Source organism: Leiobunum rupestre, chromosome 3, assembly GCF_980474605.1.
Source record: "Leiobunum rupestre chromosome 3, qqLeiRupe1.1.hap1, whole genome shotgun sequence".
NCBI classification, from domain to species: domain Eukaryota; kingdom Metazoa; phylum Arthropoda; class Arachnida; order Opiliones; family Sclerosomatidae; genus Leiobunum; species Leiobunum rupestre.
In genome coordinates this window covers 2,558,179-2,564,672 of record NC_143386.1, presented here as the reverse complement: position 1 = coordinate 2,564,672, position 6,494 = coordinate 2,558,179, and the positions used below count along the sequence as shown (strand labels likewise).

The 6,494-nt window shown below is 34.3% G+C and overlaps 1 long non-coding RNA gene across 1 annotated transcript; it reads right to left on the bottom strand.

The window, feature by feature from the left end:
• Positions 1 to 281: 281 nt before the first annotated feature.
• On the bottom strand, positions 282 to 1,130 carry LOC149949098 (uncharacterized). The gene is made up of 3 exons (XR_016480050.1): positions 1,074 to 1,130; positions 854 to 947; positions 282 to 305 (listed from the first exon to the last, which is right to left on the bottom strand). It is a non-coding gene; the product is annotated as an uncharacterized LOC149949098 (long non-coding RNA).
• Between the last annotated feature and the right edge of the window lie 5,364 nt (positions 1,131 to 6,494).

The following is a 6,494-nucleotide window of genomic DNA, read 5'->3' as shown; positions in this document are numbered from 1 at the left end:
TGTTGATTTAATTAATAATTAAATTAAATTTCAATATAATATTTTTCCACGAGACAGGATTCGATCCCACAACCGTGGTGTAAGATCATAAAACAACGTCCTTATCCTCTCGGCCGCGCTTATCTGGAGAAGTGGCTTAATTTTTTTCTAGTAATCAATATGGTATCCAAGGCTTAGTTAAAAATCGACCTTGTGCATCGAAGACAGCCATTTTATTTTTCACAATAAGTGAGGCTATCTTATAAATTAATAAGAGGCCTGTTCAGTAACAAAAATTTCTTTGGATGTCGTCGCGCAATCGCCATCTGGTTATAATTATACACAATAATTTTATTTAAAAATTATTTTCTATATCTTAAAATTATTTAAAATTAATAAGATTAAAATGTCCTTAGATAATTCAATAATGAACCTTGGTTTAAAATTTCAAACGTTACAATCCCGCCGTTTTTCCGCTACAGTTGACTAGAGAATTCCCCATAGCGTTAAGCCCATGAAAATTCCCCATAGCGTTAAGCTCATCAATTTTAATTTTTCGATTCCTATGTTAAAAACTTCGTTAGCTATATATACCAAGCGACTACGCGCTCGCTACGTCGCTTGGTATAATATTGAAAGATAAATAGTTTAGGTTAAAATAATTCCATCGTCACTAGTCCAGTTTCATAACAAAAATGTATTCGTAGCCACGTAGCCTGTTAACTGAAGTTCATTTCCAAAAAATTTCATACTTCGAATGCAAAAACCCTTAAGTTATTGATGATAATAGAATGTTATCTTAAATTCTTTAAATTCAATAACTTAATTGAAATTCTTTTGGGAGAGTAAGAGACTGCGAGTACTATTGACAAACTTGTCGGGCGTGGCACGGCATTGGTTAGGCTTAGTAAATTTCCCTGTTCTTTAGTACTGAAGCTAGGCAGGCGTCGTTTTGAATGGTTGAAATTCTTGAAATAATATAAAATGAAACTAATTCCGACATTCTGTGAGCGCATTAAGGTTCCTTTAAACCTCTAGGAGGTAGAAATCCGCTCTTCTCACAGAAAATTTTTAAAACAGTTAAATTAAATTACAGCATAGCGATGAGCAGTCTGTCGAAAAGCTGCCGGCTCGGAATTCGGAAATGAATAAAAAGGAACCAACGTCAATTTGCCAGAACGAAAATTTTTAAAAAGTACATTTTTGGATAACGTGGGAACGCGACGCGGGAAAGGAAGTTTGGTCTGAACTACAGAAAAACGAACTGGGGAGTAAGTGCTAGGGTTCATATTTCTTAAAAATGACGCGAGAGAGAATAATGAAATTAACGGTATTTATACGCCTTTATATGCTCTTTCGTTTAAAATTAATGTTATTCTGGGAGCGCCATAATTGAGCGAAATATCAATGACGTAAGCTTACCCAAAAACCGGCATAGGGTAGTATTCTATTTGAATTTTATAAAACTTGACGAGGGAGAGGTTAATGAAATTAACGTTATTGGTACACCTTTAAATGTTCTATCGTTTAAAATAAATTTTATTCTGGGATCGTCATAATTGAGCGAAATATCAATGACGTAAACTTACCCAAAAACGCGCCGTTTTCGGGAACATGCCCGGCATAGGGTAGTATTGTATTTAAATTTTATAAAAATTGACGCGGGAGAGGTTAATGAAATTAACGTTATTAGTACACCTTTAAATGCTCTATCGTTTGAAATTAATTTTATTCTGGGAGCGCCATAATTGAGCGAAATATCAATGACGTAAGCTTACCCAAAAACTGGCATAGGGTTGTATTCTATTTGAATTTTATAAAAATTGACGCCGGAGAGGTTAATGAAATTAACGTTATTAGTACACCTTTAAATGCTTTATCGATCTTAATTAAAATTATTCTGGAAGCGACATTATTAGTCGAAATATCAAGGGCGTCAACTCACTAAAAAACGTGTCAAATCTTTAATTCCGAAAACATGCCCGCCATGTTCTATTTGAATTTCCCAACAAATGACGCGGGACAGGTCAATCAAACTAACGTTAATTTTACACTCTTAAATGCTTTATCGATCAAAATTAAAATTATTCTGGGAGCGACATTATTAGTCGAAATATCAATGGAGAAACTCACTAAAAAAGCGCCTCTATTCATTAAATAGATAGCTTTGTACTAGTTTTTATTTTAAATTTTGTACATTTTATTTTATATGTTCTTTTTTGTTTTGAACGTCTTAGATTTCTTTACCTTAAATTTCCTTGACGTGTCTTTAATTTGCTGCATGTGTAGTTTTAGAATTACACTGGAATGTAGTCTCTATCTCTGATTTCTGTTAATGAATACTATTAATATATGAAAAAATCTATTTTGAAATGGGCGCTCGGAAAGCGGTTAACGTGATTTTTTTTCGTACTTTAAACCAATTAGTTTCGCTGTTATATCAGTTTAAATTATAAATATAGTTTTAGTAATATTATAATTTTCTTTGATCATAAAAGTTACTTATGGCACACGCCGCGTAAAGGCTTGGTTTATTGTGGCCTGTAGAAATGCTGATTAAAATAAAATGGCGAACTTAATTGCTATTTAATTTTTTCTCAATATTTCTACAGATATATTATATTTCGCTTTTTCCAACAAAATATAACATATCCCCTCCCAACCCATTATGTTTTAAGATGTTTCCAAAGAAGCATGTCGCCTCTGAGAATGGTGTATTAGAAGCATGTAGCCTCTGGGAATGGTGTAGGAGAAGCATGTCGCCTCTGAGAATGGTGTAGGAGAAGCATGTCGCCTCTGGGAATGGTGAACGAGAAGCATGTCGCCTCTGAGAATGGTGTAGGAGAAGCATGTCGCCTCTGAGAATGGTGTAGGAGAAGCATGTCGCCTCTGAGAATGGTGTAGGAGAAGCATGTCGCCTCTGGGAATGTGGAAATAGGTTCTGATAAGCAAGTCGTTTCAGATAATGGTGTACGAGAAGCATGTCGCCTCTATAGATCGTGAAGAATTATAAGTTGATCGTTTAGCCAAGAACGTTATTCCCCGCTATAATACAATTCGGAATTTTAAGTACTATCTATTACAGAGATTCCGCCGTCATACTTTATATCACGTTTTGAAGCTCTGCTTTCGCGTAGAAACCGTCATATAAAGTTCGACAACGAACTTTCCTTTCCATTTTTGGACCACTCGAAAACGACTTTCATCGCGGACAGCCTAGATGAAGGTAATTTTCAAGAAATAGAACTTTCTCTAGAAGATAAAGGTCTCCACGCAAAAGCATTGCAAACCTGTGAAATTGATCAAAATTATTTAGTTTGTATATGTTCTATTTCTGATTGAAAATTATCACGGAATTCGTTAATATCATTACTATTTTTATTAATTTCATCTGATAATTTTTCTGATAAACATTTAGCGTATAGACAAATAGCTGGTCCGCAGTTGTAATAATATGGTTGAAAGTACAAGTTAGATTTTGCCGACGTTATCCACGTGGTTGGCGTGAGCTTGAAATGGTTTTGAAGGGAAGTTAAATATTTAACCAAATGATCTACCTCATTTTGATGTTTTCCTTTATAAGGAGTTATTTCGTCGTCGATGAAATCGGTGACTTGGCAATTAGAGTCGTAAACTGTAATTTTAAATACGTCTTTTTTGATCAATTTCACGGTTACCAGAAAGAAATAATTTTTTTTTACCATAACTGGAATAAGCGTTAGTTCTTTAGTCTTAAATCTGTTAAATTCATTCAAAAAATACTAGAAATAAAAGTTTAATTGGTATTCTGTAAGTTTATTTAAATTATTTATAAATTTCGCAATGGAAGTGTAAAAAGAAGTGTCTAAATATTGATTTTTCAAAAAGCGCGCCTGCAGAGATTTAAAATAACCGTCTACCATAAATCCGGTAAAACACTTCTTAGACGCGATTTTTTCTAATTGTTTTTTGCCTAAACGGAATTGTTTTTTCGCACTAGATTCAATTTCTATTTCGTCAGGGTCCAGATCTATATCCCAATGTACCGTATTTTTACGCACCACTATCGAAGACGAAGGATTTCTGGAGTTGCAAATCTCCTCTACCGATTCGCAAATTTTCTTTTCAGTTATTTCGGAATCAGAAAAGAAATTTACCCTTTCGGGTAATTCGTTTCCAGATTCAAAATTTTATCTGTGAAAATTCCCATTTCGGATTCGGAAATTTCCTGCTCTGTAAATAAAGTGGTCTTTATAACTGTTTTAGCCAATTTTTTTGAAGGAGTTGTTAAACTAGTATCACTTATCCTTTTAGAAGCTTTTCTCGTACCCGATTTAGAGGTAGATTCTAAAATTTCGCCCAATGGTTTTCGCGGCTTACTTTGATATCCCCTTAATTTCTTCCCGCTGATGTCCGATTCCCCCCTTTCGTGTTGCGGCGTATGCTTAAATGTCTCTTCTAATTGTTCGTACGATTTCTTTCTGTTTTGATTTGGAATTATTTTCCTAGAGATTTTAACATATTCTAAATATAAATTATCGTTATATTCGTTTAATTTTGAAACAAGCGCGTCTACGCGTAACCGATTGTAACACAGTGCCTGACTTTTTAAAACTTTGTTGTAGCCCTCAATGTGCCCCTGGGTGGTGGCTTCCTGGTCTATGTAATTAACTAACCCATTTTGGAAATGACTTCGAGGATTGTATAACGACGGAACCTCTCCCTGAAAGTGTCTACTTAAATCCCCCGTTAAAACCCTGGTCCATAAAACAAAAGTAGGAAAATAATTTTTTTGCATATATTCGAAAAATCTAATACCGTAGCTAGGGTTATGGACAGTATCATTAGCTGTCACGTGCTTCTGGACGTCAGCGAATACTCTTTCTACAATTTGGTCGCACATAACTTTAAAAATATTAGTGCTTCCTCCCCCCAACCAAAATTCCTCTTCATTTTTCGAATAACGTGGTTTAGCGGTGTCACCGGCTTCAGCTACTATCTCTTCAGATTCAACAATTAAAACGCTGCTTACGTAATCGGCTATTAAAAGATCATTTTGCGGAACTTGGGATCCAATTTCGTCACCTAATATGTTAACTAAAATCGACATTTTATCAAGATGCTTTTCGTAAAACGCGTTTCGTTTTTGCGAAAGAAATAAAACAGCTAAACTATACAATCTATCTTTAAATTCAGCCAAAGTTGCGCTATTAAGAAGTACACTAAATACGAATAGTCCGAAGGAACGTTTGTCCTTGTAAAATTTTGTCGCCTTCACGCTGACGTCCTTCATCATGTGACAGGTACCGCAATGAATTAGTGTTTTGTTTAAATCCTCCCCCGTGGCCACCCCAGTTAATATCCTATTAGCCCTAAGCAAATACTCACTAAGGTCTTCTCTGTTATAAAGAAATTTTAAAAGTTGCTGTTTAACAAAAAAATGATGTATAATTAACGTCAGTTTGACTGACCTGTCCCGCGTAATTTTTTGGCAAATTCAAATAGAACATGGCGGGTATGTTTTCGGAATTTAGGATTTGGCGCGCTTTTTTAGTGCGTTTACGCCCTTGATATTTCGACTATTAATGTCGCTCCCAGAATAATTTTAATTTTGATCGATAAAGCATTTAAGGGTGTAAAATTAACGTTAGTTTGATTGACCTGTCCCGCGTCATTTGTTGGGAAATTCAAATAGAACATGGCGGGCATGTTTTCGGAATTTAAGATTTGACACGTTTTTTAGTGAGTTACGCCTTTGATATTTCGACTAATAATGTCGCTCCCAGAATAATTTTAATTTTGATCGATAAAGCACTTAAGTATGTATAATCAACGTTATTTTGACTAACCTGTACCGCTTTAATTTCGAAAAACATGAGCCTGAGCACTGAGGTGGTCAAACTCGAGCACGGAACTTGTCAGTGTAATTTTTAATTTTATTTTTAAGATCGAGCTTTTATTGGTTATTTTGATTTAAATTATGTGTTTTATCGAGTTTTTGTTTAATTGTGTCGTTTTATTTTGTAGAAATTGGTTTTAAATGTTCAGTTCGTTTTAAATTAGTCTCGTCTAAAATATTGCCTGTCTTCGCGTTCCCTTCCTCACCCCAACATATATTTTTTCGAAAGATTCATTCTGGCAAATTGACGCTGGTTAAAAAGGACCAGCGACGATCTGACGGAGAAAGGAGGGGGAAACTTTAAAAGACGTTTTTTGCTAATTCTCTCGATATCGCTGGACTCCCACAGAACGAAATATAAAATATTCAAACCGAAACGCAAAACTAAACAAATAATTGAAAAAAACGACCTATCAACGTTTTTACTTTTAAATTTAAATATCAATAATTATGTTTATACATTAAATATAAAATATTCAAACCGAAAAACGAAACTAAACCTTATATATTTTAAAATACGACCAAAACCAAGCGTTTTTACTTATAACATTTTTTATATTATAATTATTTTTTTAATTTTTAATATATTAATAATTTTTTACTCCAAGCATATCGATTTCCGCTATGATAGTACGCG